We start from the raw sequence: 19285 nt of genomic DNA on the forward strand, positions 1-19285 counted from the left end.
TGCTGGATCCAAACCCAATGGGAGGAAAGCTACCCCCAGAATCGGTTTTGAGTGACCACAGAGGAGTGAACTGCTCATTTATATTGCTAGGCCTCCAGGTAGGTACACAGGCTCTGCACAACAGAGGAAGGGTACCCTCATTTTGGATTTTGGGAGTAAGTGCACTGTGGAGTTGTGTGCAATATGCGAAAGTGGATAGGGTTGCTCCTGGTAACTTATACCCAATTGGTTAAGGAGCAGCCTGGATTCACCACCATCCTCTAGCTAGTACCAAACATAAGGGCACCCTACTCAGAACACTTTCTGGACCAACAGAAAAGGACTGGACCTGCTGCCTGAAACCTGTGAGGAGACCTGCTCCCACTACACCCAGGACAAAGAAGTGGACTTCAAGGGTTAGTTGACTGACCTCCTCTGTAGCTACATGGAACCAACAAGCTGCCAGAGAGGCCCTTTCCTGAAGTGCCTAGCAGACCAGTAGCAACTGGAACTGGACTGGACCCTGCTCATCGCCTTTGCTTGAATTAGTCCTGGCCCATAATTGCTGTCCCTAAGGTACTAGGAACTAAGAGGAGTTGCAGCACAAACTCAGAGAAGTTGGGAGGTGTCACATTTTGATGCAACTTCTTGGACACAGCTTCAGGCATGCCCAACTGGAGGATTTTGAGCTCCATAAAAAAGGGGTATGTCCAAAGGAAGACATTTTGACCATGCGAAGGAGTAAAAAGTCTCTGCCTGATGAGAGGACTCCATCGGCTTCAAAATTTGAATTTTTCCCACTTCGGTGAGATCTTGTCCAGTGGCTATGCTGCTTTGAAAGGACTTCAATGGATACAGCCTGTATCCTTGTCCCGCTGAAGGATTTCGACTTCGATTTCAGAAACTAAGATAAAATGCTCGACTGGGACTAACCTGCTTGTTGTATCCAACAGGTGCTTTAACGCAGTCAGCCCAAAATCCCACCTAGTTCCTGGTCAATCATGAGTACAGACTATCATTGGCACTTTTTTCTTGGTGTTTTGTACCTTAAAAACTTCAAAGATTAATATATCTGGTTCCCCTTATTGGAATTTTCATTTTAGTGTCATTTTGCTTATGAGTCTATGTTTCTAAACTGGAGTAGAATTTGTAATGTGTTGTGTTTTAAATTCACTTTCTTACAACTAGATGTTTAACACTAAGTGAATCATAAACATGACTGGTCTTGTGCCAAGTTACCAGAAGGTTAAACATAGGTTAATTTACTGAATTTACTGGTTCACCCTGACCGGGTTTGTGGTGTTACTTGAGAAAAGCCTTTACTCCCTTCCATTAAAACCTCAATTTCCTACAATACCATACATGTTTTTAAGGGGAAGGCACAGATGCTCTACAGATGCTAATGGCTATCAGTCGTATAGTGCACAAAGTAGTACTGCCAGCAAAACTAGACAAGGAAGAACATGGCAAAAATATATTCTTCCATGCAATATAGAAAAAAATCTTCTGACCCCAGACATTCAATCTTAAAGCAGTCAGTCCCAATGGGTCTGCATATTTGAGCCACTGCTTTTAACACATTTTATAAGTGAATCCAATCTTTGAACTCAATACAAGCAAGTTCAGTGACTACCACGGAAACACTATCTATTCAAAAATGACTAGGAGAATAGTCATGTAGGTCTTCAATACAATAAAAATGCTTTATTTAGACAATCAATTCCATTAAAGTGCCGTGTCCAAAACAGCGATTAAAAGAAAGAATTATTACATGATGGTATCAGTACTATGTTAAAAAAGTGATCTGCAAGTAACAGCTTCTCAGTCATAATGATTTAAACAATTCATGAGGAAGAGATGGTATAAAATATGTTTGGATAAAAGACGTGGTATTTAAATATACATTTTCAGTAAGGTATAAAATAGGGAGTTTTCACTTCTAACAATAAAATACAGCGCCTCGTATTGTGGGTATAGCATGAATACTTTCTATGATGCACCCATATAATTTAGGCGCATCATTTATAGACTGAAAATTAAGTCTATATCAATAAGAACAAATAACTCAGCCAATTATGTCTATTGTCTATGCATTTTTTTATGTTAGCTGTGCAAAAGAAAAAACCCTGATTCTCTGAGTGAAGAGAGTTGTCTACAACAGACTTCATGGCTGCATGACTATGACTTAGAGAGCACGTCCTAAAGTGCTGAAGCATTTAAAACAATGATGTTCTTTCTTAATAATTTTCTGCTACATCCAGAAATTTTATAAGTTTGGAAATCGCCTGTGGCCGAGCATTGTCAGAAGATAATTGACGGCCTCTGGAATTGTCTGTAAACCTTCTTTGAACAGCAGATGCTGGAGGAATCTTCTACATTCCTCGAGGAGAACAATGCAAATGCAAAGCAGGTGTAATAAAGATTCCTGGAGCAAAGAAGCTGCAAAATCCCAGTGGGTTGACAAACACATTGAGAGGCTCTGTTTTACTGAGTTTAGATGTAATGAGTGGCCTTCCTCGTCATCCATCCAGCACCCAAGATATTTATTATTATTCAAAATGTTCAGATAATGGTTGTTAAGGTGCCAATAGCCTTGTTTTGTCTTTTTCTGGCCAAAGATCATGCTGTTGTTTTTTCATAGTTAATTGTTGTTCCGTTTGAGCAACAGTGATTATATGAGACATCTAGCAGCCTTAAGGCAGCCTTTAAAGACTAATGGGGGTGTGGCTTAAGAGAACGACATCGTTCACGTAAAGGAGCGAGGTGATATGTTGGTCTGCTAATTTTGGAGCATAACCAGGGCTTTAAGTGGGATGAAAAAACTAAGGGGTCTCCCAAAGGGGCGTGGTCAATGTAATTAAGGGCGTGGCTTAAAACACGTAAGCTAAAAATCTGTGTTTAGCATAGTGTGCTGCCCGACTTGTATTTTGCTGTTCCTGTCATTGCGTCCAGATATATGATACAAGTCGGATCATACCTACGTGTCAGGACTATTGGCTTTGTCAGTGGTTGTTAGTTGCATAAGATAAATAAGCAGCAACTGTAGCTTGTATATAATATTGAAAAAGTGACACCACGATAATGTTGCTGCTCCTGAGTTTCAAAAACAGAAGGGAAATCCAGAGAGAAAAAGACTCTCTTGAAAGGATTTCCCTTTCTCTACAAGGCTCACCACGCGCACATCGAAGTGCTGCTGTCACTGCAGTCCGGAAAAAAAACGGGCCGCCTGTGCCAGGACACAAAAGAGAGTCCGATAGAGACCCGTTTCGAGGCCCCCTTAAAAAAACTGCCGGTGCTCAGACCCGGTGAGACCCGGCCCACTTAAAGCCCTGAGCATAACTGATTACTAGAGTGAATGCAGGTGTTGTGTAATATCTGGTATCCCCTCCGGATCCGGTATCCCCTGCTCTTCGGCTCTGTTCGGCGCTCTACCCGATTGGCCAGCTCGGACTGCTCTTCTGTAGCCACGCCCCCTTCAAGCAGAGCGGCTGGCATCTCAGGCCTGGCTCGGCATGGGCAGACAGAAACAGCAGCGCTCCGAGCCTAGGATGGCTCGTAAAGAATCCTTCGGCAGTTTTAATAATTAAAGTCTGTTAGTAGCGAAGCGTGATAAATTTAGGAAAGAGACTACAGCAGAGGCGCCTACCTAGAGATTGTGCTCTGCAGAGGGGCACCTTAGCACGTGCTCTGAGGCCGAGGGTGTAGCCAGGAAAATAAAATGGATCAAAGTGAACGATCTCAAATTTTGCTATAAAAGCCAGTGAATATTGTTTACTCAAGGAAAATGTGTAAAATATTGCATTTTATAAACATAAATCTAAAGGAATTTGTAAAAAAATGCATTTTACTCGTATTGATTTTTTCTTTCCTTTTTTTTCTTTTATCCTGTCCTCCTTTCCATCCATCTTTAATGCTTTTTATTAACATTTATTTATGTTTTTTGCATTCTTCTTTCATTCCTCTTTCATCTTTCTTTCTGTCTGTCCATACTTCTTTCCTTCCATCTCTCATTGTATGTATCTTTCTGACCTTTTTTATAATAAATATCATTTACATTCCTTCTTCCATCCTTTTTGTAATTCATTATTTTCTTGTTCCTTCTGTTCTTCTTATCATCCTATTATCCTTCCTTCCCCCTTGATTCTATCCTTTTTTGTATTCCTTCAATTTCCCTTCCTTTGCCCTTACTTCTGTCTCCCATTTCTTCTTTCCATTATTTCATTCTATTTTCCAGCTCAACTTATTTCTTTTTCTCCTTCCATTTTTCGTTGTATTTGTTCCTTCCATATTCTTCCTTCGTCTTTTTTTTCCTTTCCATCTTTCTTCTTTTGAGCCTTTTTCCATTCTGCTCTCTTTTTATTTTCCATCTTTCTCTTCTTATTTGCACTGTATTCTCCTTCCTTCATTCGCACTCTCTCACTTTATTTGCTCCGACTTATTTTTTCTTTACCATTTACATACTTTCTCTTTCAGTCCGTCACTGTTTTTTTTGGCTACTTTTACAACACTTGGCCCCTATCACACAACTGTGTCATGGTAATTATTGTTCCAGTACTGCGAACCACAGATCAAAGATAACAAGTATTGGCATAGCCAATAGGTCTCGCCTTTGGGACCTTATAAGTGTTTAGCCAGAGTTATTGGCTCTGCCAATGTCTCTAAGCTATGTTTTAGAGCATTGTGGCTGCTGTGCAGCATGATGAACATAAGACACTGCAACACATACAGAATACACATGCAAGTAAATATAGAACCGTGTAATGTGAGACCATTTTATGTAGTATGCATCAGAAACATAGGTTAACATGAATGAAAACAAGCAACAATGAGCAAGCAAAGACCTGGATGGAAGAAAGGACTGATGGAGAGAAGGATGGATGATGGAATGAAAACCGAGGGAGGAAATATAAAAGTACAAAACTCATAATATGCCCCAATTTTCCTCAATTTTCTTTGAAAGGAGTCACCCCTTCAATATCACTCACGGAGGGGTAGCCTTTGCTGAATTTAATTGCATCATGAGTGCCGAGACAGAATTTCTTGCAAAGTCTCTATTCATTTTTGCTAAATTCACCACTTGCAATGTTGTTTTCGGAGTAGACTTGAGGTGAGCGGAAGAAAGATGCACTTAAGCAAGCTGGGAGCCTTGTGTGGCTGTAGCTGAACTCCTGTCTGAGGACTAGCAAGCCTATGCTTGGAGTAGAGGTATGGTACTAAATCTGTAGTACAGCCTGTCATAGTAGACCAGCCCCACAAAGACAGATACAACCACCCCCATAGTAAGTTCCACTCAAGGAACTGTAGACATCAGGGGTGTGGTGCGGTGTCAGCGGGGCCTCTGCTGACCGACCGCGTACGCGGGGCTTAGCGCAGTGCATGCAATAATTCAGCCCACACTAGCCTGCAGAGCCGGAAGTATCGCCCCGAGCGGGCGCTTCCTTTTATTATCCCCGCAGGCCACGCCTGGCCTGCGGATGTGGTGCTGCGGTCCAGTAGCGACTAGAACGCTAACTATTACATACCTATCCAACTTAGTCCTTGAAAACAAAAGAGTTCAAACAGTTCAGACAGTTCAACTGACAGGCACACAGGTTTTGGTAATTGCGTGGATCCCCAGGTGCGATGGCCAGATATCATCAGCAGGCAAAGTCCCGCAGGCGCTGGCTCAGACGAGGGTTCGGTCTTAGACTGTATCCCTGGGGGCAGCCACACCGCTGCGTGCTGTCGGGGATCATGCCATTTGGAGTTGGACTGGATAGCGGCATGGTGTTGGTCTCCGTGGTCTCTTGCGCTTAGGTAGCTGTGCCATCTGGTTGTTCATCGGAGGGCCTCCCGGTGTGTTCTGTTGGGACTTCCTTGAACCACGACACGTTTCGGTACACCTCCTCTCCTCCTCTTTGTGCGGTTAACATGGTTCCATGGTTTGCGGTGACTGTCCAGGTCCCCGGTTCGTAGTTTGTTCTGAACTTCCCTCCAGGACGATGGTCCCGCAGGAGGACGGTAGCCCCTGTGCGGAGTGTTCTTGGTGTGGCATGGCGGCGGAGGCTTACTTGTTGGTTTCGGCGAGATCTCCGGTCTTGCGCGTTCTCGGCTTCAAGAGGGGGTGGTGACCACCCCGGGCAGGTGGGAAGCAGATCTCTTCTCAGGCCATGGAGCATCAGTGCCCACGGGCTCCTCTGAGTGGTGCAGTGGGGGGTGCTCCGGTAGTCTCTCAAGAATTTGTGGAGTCTCTTTTCCGGATCCACCTGTTCAACTACTGCTATACGGAACATCTTGTTCAGCGTACGCATGAAGCGTTCGACATCGCCATTGGCTTGTGGCCACAGAGGGGTGACTCGTCGGTGATGTATTCCTCACTGTCTTAGAAAAGTGGCAAACTCGGGACCTTGATATGGTGGCCCATTGTCGCTGCGTATCTCCTGAGGAAATCCAAACATAGCAAACAATTTTTCCAGGATTGGCCCCACGTGGTTGAAGGCAGTGGATGTGACTGGCTCTACTATGGGGTACTTCGAGAAGGCGTCCACAATTACTAGCGTGTGCTTCCCTCTGGGAAAACTCCTGAAGTCTATGCTCACCTTGGACCAAGGGACGGTGCACGCTTCTTCGGTGATCACCGGAATAGGTCTCTCCGGGGCACTTGTCAGTTGGCACGACGGGCAGCGCCGGACATATTCCTCCACCATCTTCTCTAGCTCTGGGAACCAAACCTTCTCCCTCATTCGTGCCTTCATTTTGGTTACTTCTAAATGCCCTCCGTGGGCTAACTGGGTCGCCCGGTGTCTTAGGGCTTGCGGTATCACCAGCCTGGACCCTGTTAACAGGATCCCATTACTTGTGGCACTGAGTTCGTTCCGTATCCACCACATCTGCGTTAAGTGTTCGAGCTCTTCTTGGCTCCACGAGTTGGCTTGGCGCAGGTAATTCGTACACGCCCCTTCTTGGATGGCTTGCAGGGTCCTGGCGTACACTGCATCGGTGGCGGCTGCCTCTTTGACATTGTCCAGGGTCATGTTCTGGGGGCAAGCCGCAATGGATACCATGTGGACATAATGTTCTGCGTCTTCTGTGTCGTCTTGTGCCTCTGGCGGAACGGGGTGCCTCGACAAGAAATCCGCTGGTTTTTTAGCTCCCGGATGGTGTACCAACTCCATTTTGTACGGCTGCAGCTAGACCACCCATTGCTCCATACGTGGAGGGGGGTGGGGTGCAGTCCCTTTGAATAGAGGAACGAGGGGCTGGTGGTCGGTGACCATGGTGAACTGTTGCCCTTTTAGCTATAGATGAAAATGGCTGCAAGCCCACTTGATGGCCAATGCCTCCGCTCGATTTGAGCGTATTTAGTTTCTGAGGGATTTAGGGACTTGCTGGCGAATGCTAGAGCTGCCCAGTGGCCAGGTTTGTGTTCTTGGGCCAGCACTGCTCCGAGTCCTACTGGGCTTGCATCGACGAGCACTTCCGTTCTTTTCGCTGGATCGAAGTATGCCAACGTAGCTTCTCCCAGAAGGGCATCTTTTATGCCTTGAAACACCTCTTCTCCTTTCTGGCCGCATTGCCATGTGGCGTCTGTTCTTGTAAGGGCCCGCAGTGGTTCCGCTCAGGTGGCCAGTCCTGGGATAAATATCCCGCAGTACGTGGCCATGCCTAGAAAACTACGTACTTCCGTTGGTGTTGTCGGCACGGGGCGTCCTTGATTGCCTGCAACTTTTTCGGGTCCACTTGGATGCCTTCTTGGTTGAACACGTACCTGAAAAATTCAAGGGATGGCTGGAAGAACTGGCATTTGTCCTTATGCAGGGTGGCTCCATGTTCACTGAGGTGTTTCAGCATGTTGCGGAGATGCTTGTAGTGATCCGCGGCATGGATTAGAGTGGATTAGAATATCGTCGCTGACGTTTAGCAGTCCAGGTAATCCTGATAGCATTTCTCGTATCGTATTTTGGAATACTTTGGCTGCCGAGGATATTCCGAAGTTTAGACTTTTGTATCTCCGTAATCCTAGATGGGTGCTGAAGGTGGTGATGTAGCGGCTTTCTTCTGATAATGGGAGCTGGTGATATCCTGCATTCAAGTAAATTTTTGAAACCCACTTGGACCCATTAACATCCGCGATGATGTCATCCATCATTGGTGTGATGTGGCGTTCCCTTCGGATGGCCTTGTTTGGCAGCCTCATGTCGATGCAGAGGAGGGGACCCGCTTACCTGTGTTGCGGGTGCCGTGAGGGGAACGGCTGTATTTTGCCTTCAAGCGGAGCCGTGAGGGGAACGGCGGCACCGCTTCCACTGTTGCCGTGAGGGGAACGGCCTGTTGACCAGTGGACTACAATCCCCAGAAGGCCTCACAGTTACCCGGCGTCACTGGAGGGCGCCAGGAGCCCTTAAAACTTCGCGGGGTCTAACGCAGCGCGGGACGCGCTTACCTGTGTTGTGGGTGCCGTGAGGGGAACGGCTGTATTTTGCCTTCAAGCGGAGCCGTGAGGGGAACGGCGGCACCGCTTCCACCGTTGCCGTGAGGGGAACGGCCTGTTGACCAGCGGACTACAATCCCCAGAAGGCCTCACAGTTACCCGGCGTCACTGGAGGGCGCCAGGAGCCCTTAAAACATCACGTGGGCTACCGCAGCGCGGGACGCGTGCGGGCGTGCCCGGGCCAAGGGCGGGCCCGTCCGCGCCCGTCAGAGACCGAAGGAGGCTGGGTCGGGCCACCCCCCCTAACGCTCCACAATGGGTAAGCGCAAACCAGCAACGTCATTGGAGGGGAGTGGGAAGAAAGCGAAGGTCCCCAGAAAATCGGACTGTATAATTTCATACTTGTCTTCTGCTGTGGGGGTGTTATCTAAAGAAATCGCTAACGCAGAACAGGAACTTGGCCTGGTACCTCCTACTTTGCTCTGTGAATCTAGTGACTGTGTGGCTGTACGCACTATACCTCTGGAACCCGTAGTGTATGTGTCTAATTCACCCACAGTAAGGGATCCTGTTATTTTTACCCAGGGTGTGGCAGATCAACTGGAGCAACAGGCCCATGGCATTGCAGGAGCCGCGAGGAACTGTAAGAAGAAGAGTTCGAAACGGCCCAAACCCCCAAAAGCTATATTGACTCCTGAGGGGCAATTAGGGACCCCTACGGTGGACCTATTAGAAAACATAATTTCCTCACGATTAGAACCTTTACTGGTGGGCATTGCTAAAGACATTGTTGAGACACTGAATGCCTGCGTGGCCGACCTGCTTAATAAATGCTCTAGTTTGGTAGCCTCCATTAAAGAGTTTAGTCTACATCAAGTGGGGGCTAGTCAGGCTACGTATAGCCAATCTAGGCCAGAGAGGGGCATGGGAATTTCTTCTGGGCCAATGATTCAATCACGCTCCCCAAGGCCGGGCAACACCCCTGGTAGGGAGCTGAGCTTGGATCCTCCCCCTCTCAATGTACAGCCGCTATTAGCCAACCATACTTATAGTAATATGCCGCGTGTGGCTAGTAATGTTGTTCCCCAGTCCTTAGGCCGGAGCACGAAACAGGATAGGGGTAGTCAGGCTACACTTGACCTTCCCCCGGAATCGGCCCCCTTGGTGGCTGTTTTTGTCAGGGTACCCCCGCTCCACGAGGGTGCGATGGAACCTATGCATGACCTATTGAGGTTAACTAGAACTTGGTGCCCAGCCTTTAGCTGTGGCGGCCTGGATATCTCCCCTAATATCATTATGGCTAGAAGGGTGGGGTGGGTTGGGCGACAACCGAAGCGGCTGGTGGGTGATTGTGTAATTGTTAATTTCAATAGACCAAATATTGCAGACAGACTGTTTTGGGATGGGTCTGAGGTAGGGCAGGGGGGAATGAGAGCAGTCCCCCTAGGGTTTTTCTACCCACCCACATCCAAACCTTTTTTAGGTTTACACAGTCATCGGGTTGAAGCCCGTAATGCTAAATACACTCCACCCCACCCTTGAAGCACCATCCCTTGTCTAGATTGCCTTATTCAGCGGGGTGTAAAAATTCTGGGGTATCGCTAATGACTGGAGATCGTCAGCTTCCTAATAATGTTTTCCTGCCCCATTCCTCTAATTTGATTCTGAATAATTATTATTCCCCACTGTCAGACTTGGCAAATAACGATTGACTGACAGACTCGGCTCAGATAGCTGATCCTCGTATTGATAATTCTGATGGTGGGGCCAGTTGTAAATTAATTAGCTGGAATGTGGCTGGGTCCAGTTCTAAAAGAGTGGACCCATCCTGGCTCGATTTCCTAGGCAAACATGATATTATTGCCATGCAGGAAACTTGGGATCCTTCTAGTAACCTTTGTCTGGATGGTTGCTCTAGTTTTGTGGTACCGGCAGTCATGCGAGGGGCAGGTCGTGCCAAAGGGGGTTTATTGCTTCTTTTTTCACTCCATTTGGTGGGCACATTAACTCGTTTAGCCTCTGGGTCAAACAATTTTCTCTGTGTTGAATGGCTTGTTTCCCACACCCTGAAAATTTTATTAATCAATTTTTATAATGCAAGAGACGGCGTTGACCTTATTCAACATGTGGTCGCCTTGCAATCTTTTATGCTAGACTACAGTCAAAAACAAAACACCGCTTTCGAGATCATCCTCATGGGCGATTTTAATTTTCATCCCTGTGTTGGTGAGTGTTATGTGAGGCCCCATGAAGCCCATGAGGGGCCTGCAGGCGCTGTGGCTCCTCATTTTGAGCACACAAAGCAGGGGGAGGCCCTCGAGGATTTCCTTGCCACCACCAACATTTTTGAGTCTAATCTTATAGAGGCTGGGGGTAGGGCTATTAAGTTTAAAGGTTCTACCCTGGGGTCAGTAATAGATTATATTTTTTTGTCCTCTGGCGTTTTAGCTAGGGTTTTAGCTTACAAAGTTGTTCCATCTGCCCATAGTGATCATAACCCGGTATTTCTGGAGTTGGTTTTGCCGAAGAGCCTGGGTGGTTTGAGCCATGCTTGTCAAAGAGATCTTCCCCTGATTGTGAAAGACCAGGGTCGCAGGGTCAAATGGGCTAAGGTGGTCCCTGCATCCTTTTTGGAGGAGCTTTGTGCTAAAATGGATGGGCCCTGGGCCACTTGTTTGAATGATAACCCGACTCCAGAGGAGGTGGTAGGGGCCTTCGAGGCTATTTGTTCACAGATCTCCAGGGATTTGACTTCCACCAATACTCGCCGAGGTAGGAATCCCCCTAGATGGTTTGATGGGAGTTGCTCTAGGGCCCATAGGATTTTGTTTGAGGCGCTAAAAAATAGCCCTGGGATAGGGGGGCAATTTCACATGCGAGACGGGCCTATAAAGAGGCAATTGCCAAAAGGAAAAAGGCAATAAAATTAGAAGCTTGGGACAACCTTTTATCTATTGATGTCCTTCGGGACAGTGGGAAGTTCTGGGCTACAATTAATAATCCTTTTTTCTCGGATTTCGAGGGCACCACCCAGGACTGTGTTATTCAGGAAGAGCTATGTTACTACTTCAGTAAAATCTACGGGGCATGTGATTCTAGTCCCGCTAGTAGCACCATCCCTTTAGCACTCCATTCCATGCCCTGTTTATTTTTTGAGCAGTTGGATGTGGAGAGAGCCATTAAGGATTCTGCTAGTAACAAGGCGCCGGGCCCTGACGGAGTGCCAGCAGACCTATATGGCTTTTCTCCTAGTCTATGGGCAAAGATTTTAGTCAATGTTTTTAATTCTGTCTCGAGCTACAGGTTCCCTGCTTCATGGGCTACTGAATTAATTATCCCAATTTTTAAAAAGGGCCAACGTGGTGATCTCTCCTGCTATAGACCCATTTCCCTGTTAGACTCTGCGGTTAAGATCCTGGGCAGGGTCTCACTTGTTAAACTCAGGGATGCTTTAGACAGTCAGGGTATTCTGTCTAACCTCCAATATGGGTTTAGAGCGAATAGGGGGACTCTGGATCAATGTCTAAATCTTCAGCTTTTAATTAGCAAATATACGGTGGCGAAGGACGGGTCCCTTTTCATGGCTTTCATGGACCTGTCCTCTGCCTTTGATTTAGTTAATCGGTCCAAGTTATGGTCTATCATGCTGGATTTGGGTATTTACCCTCCTTTAGTAAGTTTTCTTGCAGCACTGCACCAGGACCTTTCTGCATAAGTGAGGTTCACTCAGGATGGGAAATGCACTAAGCACTTTAAGTCAGAGAGAGGGGTGAGGCAGGGGTTTACCCTTGCCCCACTCCTCTTTACTATCTATATTAACGGCCTGGAAAAGTCTCTGGGGGTCCCGAGAGCGGATGCGCCGCGTGTGGGGGAACTGGTTGTACCAGTTCTTCTGTACGCGGACGATGCTGTCCTGTTGGCCCGCACTGCTGTGGGGCTCCAGAGACTGTTGGATGCCTTTGGTGCCTTTATGGCTGCTCTGGATCTTAAGGTGAATATAAAGAAATCCCATTTTATGGTGGTGGGGAAACAGAGCAAAAAGATTAATTCTAGATCTTTATTTTGTAATGGGGAAGAGATTACCAGGGTAAAGGTTTTTTGCTATTTGGGAGTTCTCTTCGATGAGAATGGCTCCTGGGGCCCGCAAATTAAGCATAAACGTGACTCTGTAGCCAGGTCTACCTCAGCGCTGCTGAGTTTTGCAAAAAAGCTGGGGGCAAGACCAATGGAGGCCCTGCTGAAAGTTTACACTTCAAAAAGCCTGGCTATTGCCTCCTATGGCGTGGCTCTGTGGGGGTACGTCACGCAGGATATGATCCAAGTAGTGGAAAATAGATTCCTGCGACATTTGCTTTCAGTTCCCCAATCAACCCCTGTTTTTTCCATTCATGCGGAGGTTGGTTTAGGTTACGTTACTGATAAGCTGAAGATGGCCCCATTGTTATTTTGGGTGAAAACCTGGTTAAACCAGGAAATCACTCTTAACCATCGGATCCTGAATGACATTTTAGCCTTGGATTACGTTAAAAGAATACCCTGGCTGGAGTACGTCAGAGCGGTGTTCTCTCGCTTTGGGCGCCCTGAGCTTTTTTCGTCCCCATCACTTATAGTCAAGGCAGACATTGCTTGGATTAAGCAGTCTTTTTTAGATAGGGTCACATTGGATCGCGAAGAGAGTGAACTTTTAAAACCTAGTGTGAGAGCGCATTTTATGCTTCTCCTATCTCCTTCGTTGGAACCCTATTTAAGTATTGTTTCTAATCCATTTCATAGATTTTTATTGCTGAGATTTAGATTTAATCTGATCCACTACTCACTTGGTTTTTATTCGTCCTGGGGTAGGCTCGAATGTAGTATGCCATGCCATTGTGATGATTTTTCATCCCAAGACACTTTGCATTTTATTATGTTTTGCGAGTTCTACACTGTAAGCCGCAAAAAATATCTGCTCCCAATTTTGAAGGAAGCCGGCTTCTTACAAGTTAGACCTGCATTGTTATTTCTTCAACAGCTGAGTAGTACTCGTATCATATTTAGTGTGGCAAACTTCTTGGTGGCAGCTATGCGCTGCAAAGCGAAAACTTTACCCAACCTGTGCAATCATTGAGCAATTTTTAATGTCTGCTTTTTATGTATGTTTGTATGTTATTTTAATTCTGTGGACCTATTGTAATTACATTGGCACAGTATATGTCCTGGATTGCTTTTTTTGTATGAACTTTGTACTTTTATGATTTTAATTAATCGAATAAAGTGTTTTGACTGACTGACTGACTGAGTATAGCTCCTGGCTGCTTTGGCTATTCCGCGATGACCATTAGGGACACCCAGGGTGTCGGTCCCGACACTTTTTCAATGACGCCTTGCTTCTCCAGGGTCTCTTCTCTGTCGCAGAGCGACTGGGGCGACTGTCTTGTCAATGTGCAATTTGATGGGGTCACATTTGATGCGCCCAAGCCCTTGGAACAGTTCAGGGAATTGACTGAGTAGCTCCTCTACCTGGTGAGTCTGGATTCTCCTTGCAAAAGAAAAGAGTTCGAGGTCCTCTGCTGTGTGGCTGCTCAGTAAGGTGTCCGCTTCCCTCTCGATGACATGGATTGTTGATGTTACTTTGAGGTCGTCTGCCTTGATGGGGACTGATATTTTTCCTTTTAACAGGAGAGGTGTGTCCGCCCCATAGGCGTAGATTCTGGTCTTGGACGGCATCACTGGAGGGCATGGCCGTAGACGAGGATATTGCTTGAGGCCCATGACATTTACTGTTGCTCCAGTGTCAATGACCGCCTTTATCTCTGTTCCCGCCACGTGAATCATGCACGTTGGCCGAGGCCTGTGGCGTTGCTTGAGCTCCCGCGCAAAGGAGATTAGGTACGCCTCTTCGTCGACGTCTTCTGAGGAGTCCTCAATCGGCTCTTGGTATCTCCTGCCCTTTCTCTGCATGTCTTCGGGTGGCGTTGATTCTGTCACTGACAGTTGTCGTACTGCCCGTGTCGGGAGCCTTTGGTTTCAGAAGTCACGGCCTCTGGCGCGCCTCCGGCCTATGGTGGCGAAGTGGTTGGGTATTCCGCAGTTGGTGCAGGTCTTTCCTTGTGCGGGGCAGTCCTTCGCGGCGTGTGGTTTGTGTCCACAGTATCCAAACCTTGGCTTGCATGTTTCCGGCATCGGTCTCCTGAACGAGTCTCCTTTTTGCTTGGCTCAGAGGGCATCTGCGCGCTCCGTCTTGATGATGTCGGACCATCCTTGGGGCTTGATTAGTTCTTGGTCCATCTCGTTTGCTCTGGCTGTGGACAGGTCATGTGATCTCGCCAGTATCAGCATGTCTTCGAGCGCGATCTTCGGTTGGCGCAGGATGAGGCCTCTCAATGTCTTGTCGCGGCAACCCTGGATTAGTTGTGCCCGGATCTCTTTTGGTTGGTCATCTTCAGTGCACGTGCTGGCGAGATCGCGAAGTCGGGTGTAGAACGTGTCCATGGACTCTCCCTCCCTCTGGCGGGCTTGGTGTAGTTTGAATCGTTCGAAATCGGGGTTCAGCTGTGGGTCAAACTGGGCGTCTAACGCGGCCACCGCCGTGTTATAGTCAGTCGCTGCTCCTGTGTTGGGCAGGTGCTTGAATAGTTTGAAGATTTCATCCCCGGCGTAATGCAGCAGCAGGGATCTCTTTACTGCCTCATCTGTCTCCCGGGTTGCAACAAAATAGTTAATGAGGCATTCAATCCAAATTTTCCATCGGGGAGAGGCCGTCGCAGGGTCCTCCAGTTCACTGAATGGGGGTAGGACCCCTGAGGCCGCATGTTGGAAGAGTGCGTGGGCCGGTGCTGCTGCCAGGTCGTTGTCCCCCATGGCGCTTGGTGGCAGAAGGCACTGGGTATGCTGAGGCAGGTAACGTGCTCCTCACTTGCAGGATGGGCTAAGAAGAGGTGATGGCGCAAAGTAGCCCCCCGTGAAGGTGTGGATGAGGGCCGGTTTCCTTGCTGCACAGATGTATGCTTTTGTTGGCCTTCGGTAATTGAGGCGGTGTTTGCTCACCAGGGTATGTCTTCTGGGGCATATATGTCTATCAGCTCCCCTGTGGACCACACACACTGCTGGGGCCTTGCGCTGGGGCGTGGTTTAATTGTGGCTGTAACGCTGGGGTTGATTCCTGTGCAGAATGAGCGCGTGGAAGCGCACTAACCGTCTTTTCCTAGAGGTCGGAGATGCGACGCGGCAGGGTGTGCTCCGCTGGGCTGGGCCGAGCGCTCACGTGCGTGCGATGTTGTGCGGCTCACGGTCGAGGGTTCCGTGTTCAGCCGCAGTGAGGTGTGCGGCAGATGGGGAGCGAGGGTCTCGATCCCATCCTCGTCGCCAGTGTGGTGCGGTGTCAGCGAGGCCTCTGCTGACCGACCGCATGCGCGGGGTTTAGCGCAGCGCATGCAATACTTCAGCCCACACTAGCCTGCTGAGCCGGAAGTATCGCCCCCGAGGGGGCGCTTCCTTTTATTAGCCCCGCAGGCCACGCCTGGCCTGCGGGTGTGGTGCTGCGGTCCAGTAGCGACTAGACGGCTAACTATTACATTGGGGACCCCTGAAAGTCTAAAGATTGCCTAAGATGGTGCAGGATACAGGGAAACCCAAAAGAGCTTCCAGAGAGCATGCCACGGAAAGAGCAGTGACAATTTAGATGGCGCACAGTAACTCAGAGGGACTGCACAGTGTTAGGAGTTAAAGGTGAGACTGCAGAATTCTGTAAGACCTAAGATAGACTGCAGGGAGACCAGTGAAAAGCTGATGCGAGACTGCGGGGAACTCACCACAGGGGAAACCCGCGAGAGACTGGTGACAAACTGCAGAATGCAGGGAGACCAATCAAAGGCTGGTGAGTGACTGAGGGATGCAGGGACCCCTAAATTGGATGCAGGGGTCGTCTGGGAGGCTATGGAATGTGAAGAAGCTAAAGAGACTGCAGAGTGCAGGGAACCCACAAAAGACTGCAGGGAGACCGCTGAGAGAGACTGCAGGGAAACTGACGATACTGGTGAGTGACTGTTGTATGCAGGAAACACGTGACAGACTACAGGGGGGGCCAATCAGAGGCTGGCGAGAGACATTGGAATGCAGAGACCTCACTGTTTCAGATATGTTTGTTGGGGGGGAGTAATCGTAAGGAGTGAAAGGCTTTGGAGGACAGACAGCACTAGGGTGAATGCCAAAAGTCAGACAAATCTCAGTGTAGTGCGGGAAGATCCATGGATGAGGCTGACATTTTTGATCATTGTGTATTTTTCAACCAACTCATTAAAATATAACCTTCTGTGTGTTTTAAACGTAAACATTGATTTACACATTTTAAACCTGGAAGCATGTGTTTTAGCGGAGCGTTTATCAGAATGACCCCTTATCAAGCGTGACACCGTTCCCTGCCCTAGACTTTTTGTCAACAGTATGTGCATCCTGGGAAATGTAGTTTCGGTTTTAACTTGTAAGTATGGGCTCATAAATCATAGTAGGGAAACAGCTGATGAGGGGATGGCGCCCTGTGAAGTGTTGCTGGCTACGCTTGTTATGTGTTCTGGTTTATGTAAAACAGAAAAAAATCCACCACGCACTGACAGACACGGATTACTCAACATGTATCTGATTTTCATGTTTGAGCTCATAGAGTTTTTAGTAGAGAAAAAGAACAAAGGTGTTTCAGTGAAATGTTAAATCCTTTCTTACTTTTTTATATAGTCAAAAACAAATTAAATATGATCACGTAGGAACATACTGATATATTTGTTTTTTGTTTCTATGTTTCCTTTTTGACTCAGTGTGTGTAATTGTGCATGTCTGTGTGCAGGTGTGCGAGAGTGGCCATATGTGTGCTTGTGGTCCCTGAGTGCACACATGTATGTGGGTTTCAATTTGTTGAGGTACAATGTGTGGGCTATGTGAGTGAGTTTGTGGGTGTGCAAGTCTATGTGTATGAGTGAAGGGCCAGTATGGGTGCTAGTGTGTAGGTGGTGGTGGCTTTTGTTATCCATTCAAGTAGTAAAATACCACAGCACCACAGTTCACACAGGCATACACTGAAGCTAAAGTTAAGAAAGAAATGCAAAGTATCATTAACGGCGTTTGCGGACAAAGGAGCCTGACCTACCACCAGACGCTGCAAACAACCTTTCGCTCTTCGTCTTGGCTGGAAGACTTTATGGCGTTTTTAAAAGTGGTGATTTTGCCTGAGAAAGATGCCCACCTCAAATCTGACCCCTTCGTTCCTCCTCTTAAACCCCATTCTGCGCAGAAAAGCACGGTTGTCTGACCAAAGCAAGAACGCTTCTGCAGAAAATGCCAAGAATGGGAGCAGACCATTACGATGGACAGTCTGACACTGGGCTGCTCACGCTGTCCCTCGGGATTGTGGGTTTGGGTTTTGAAAGTGCTTTACTTTTCTGTCACCCACCGGTGCTAGTGTACCATTTCTGTGATTTAAATGCATGCATGGTATCTGGTGGTACTGCCTGCGACATGGGTGTGGTGAGACCTAGGGCAAGTACCAAGGGGCATAATATGCACTTTAGCATAGGGACTCCGTACAGATCTCTAAGTGGAAAAGTAGGACCATATGTAGTGAACGTGGGCAGGGGTCTGCACAAAATGACACCCCATTCTCTCGCTCCTTAGACTTGCTTCATAAGGGTGCATCTTAAAGATGTTTCAGGGTAACATATCTCTAAAAATGTAAACTTTGTCACGGTATTGTGTTTACATGTGGGCGAAACATTCTGGCAAAACCCACGGAATCAGACTGCAGAAGAAGTTCTAATCAGTGCAAATTCAATAGTGTTTTGCAAAAAAAAATCCCCGTGTTGGTTTCCGCTGTGTTTGTGACATTCGAGGACAGTTTGCAAATAAGGCAATTAGTAAACAAAATATCTGTTTATTTACGCTCGTATGCAGTATGTTGATCTGTAGAAGCATGGACGAGCACTCCTTTTCAGGCTGCTTCGTGTGTCAAATCAAGCTGATGCTGGCTCTGATTGTTGCCTGGAGACTCCCCAGCCCCTCCTGCCCTCAGCAGCAGCCTCTCATGATGGCACACAGCTCTACACAGCTGCTCCACTTACGGTCCCTCTCGGACTCTTGCGATGGTGGCCGCTTTTCTTACCTTTCACAATTGCCTTTTAATTAATACCAAGTCAACAGTCAGCTGACTAGACAGAGCCGTTGCAGACAGTACCGGGCAAGTCTCAGGAGAGGCACACATAGGTGATAGCCAGCTAAGCTGTTAAGGCATGAGTTTAGCAAGTATGTCCCAGGCTCCACTAATTTGAGGCTCATATTAAAATAAAAACAAATACCCCAGCAGTAGGCACCCACATAGAATTCTGACACCTCCCTGCCCCTGTGAATGAATACCTGATCCGACTTCTGTATTAAATAAAGAGAGTAGTGGATTTAGAAGACTCACATTTGCCATTTCCTTGTAAAAACTGATGCGCACAATTGCTCTGCATCTGAAATCCGCCTTGCTGTCGGATAAACACATCTGGCAATCTGACGACCGATGCCAGCTGGCCCTCAGAGGGCACTGCCAAGGGACATCTGCGACCCTGTGTAAGAAACCTTGGTTTGGCTGCACACCAATGACATGTGCTCTGTTTGTGTTACTTTAGTGATGACTCCACTGGCTGTTGATCAGGATTGATTTGTGTTAACAGAGCTGTTGTGCACCACAGTACTGGAATGATCGGGGTGCTGCAGTTTTGGGTTGAGGTTCATCGGGGTAGTTGTTTGTGAGAGGTAAAATTCTGGAACAGGGAGAACGCTGGAAGTCAGGGTTCAGGCAAACACATTGTTTATGTTTAACAAACACAGAAGTCCAATCACATCTCCCGAGCAGCTCACTGTTTGCATGAAAACAATTCAAGAGGGTTG

This window comes from Triturus cristatus, chromosome 1_1 (genome assembly GCF_964204655.1).
Source record: "Triturus cristatus chromosome 1_1, aTriCri1.1, whole genome shotgun sequence".
Lineage (NCBI taxonomy): Eukaryota > Metazoa > Chordata > Amphibia > Caudata > Salamandridae > Triturus > Triturus cristatus.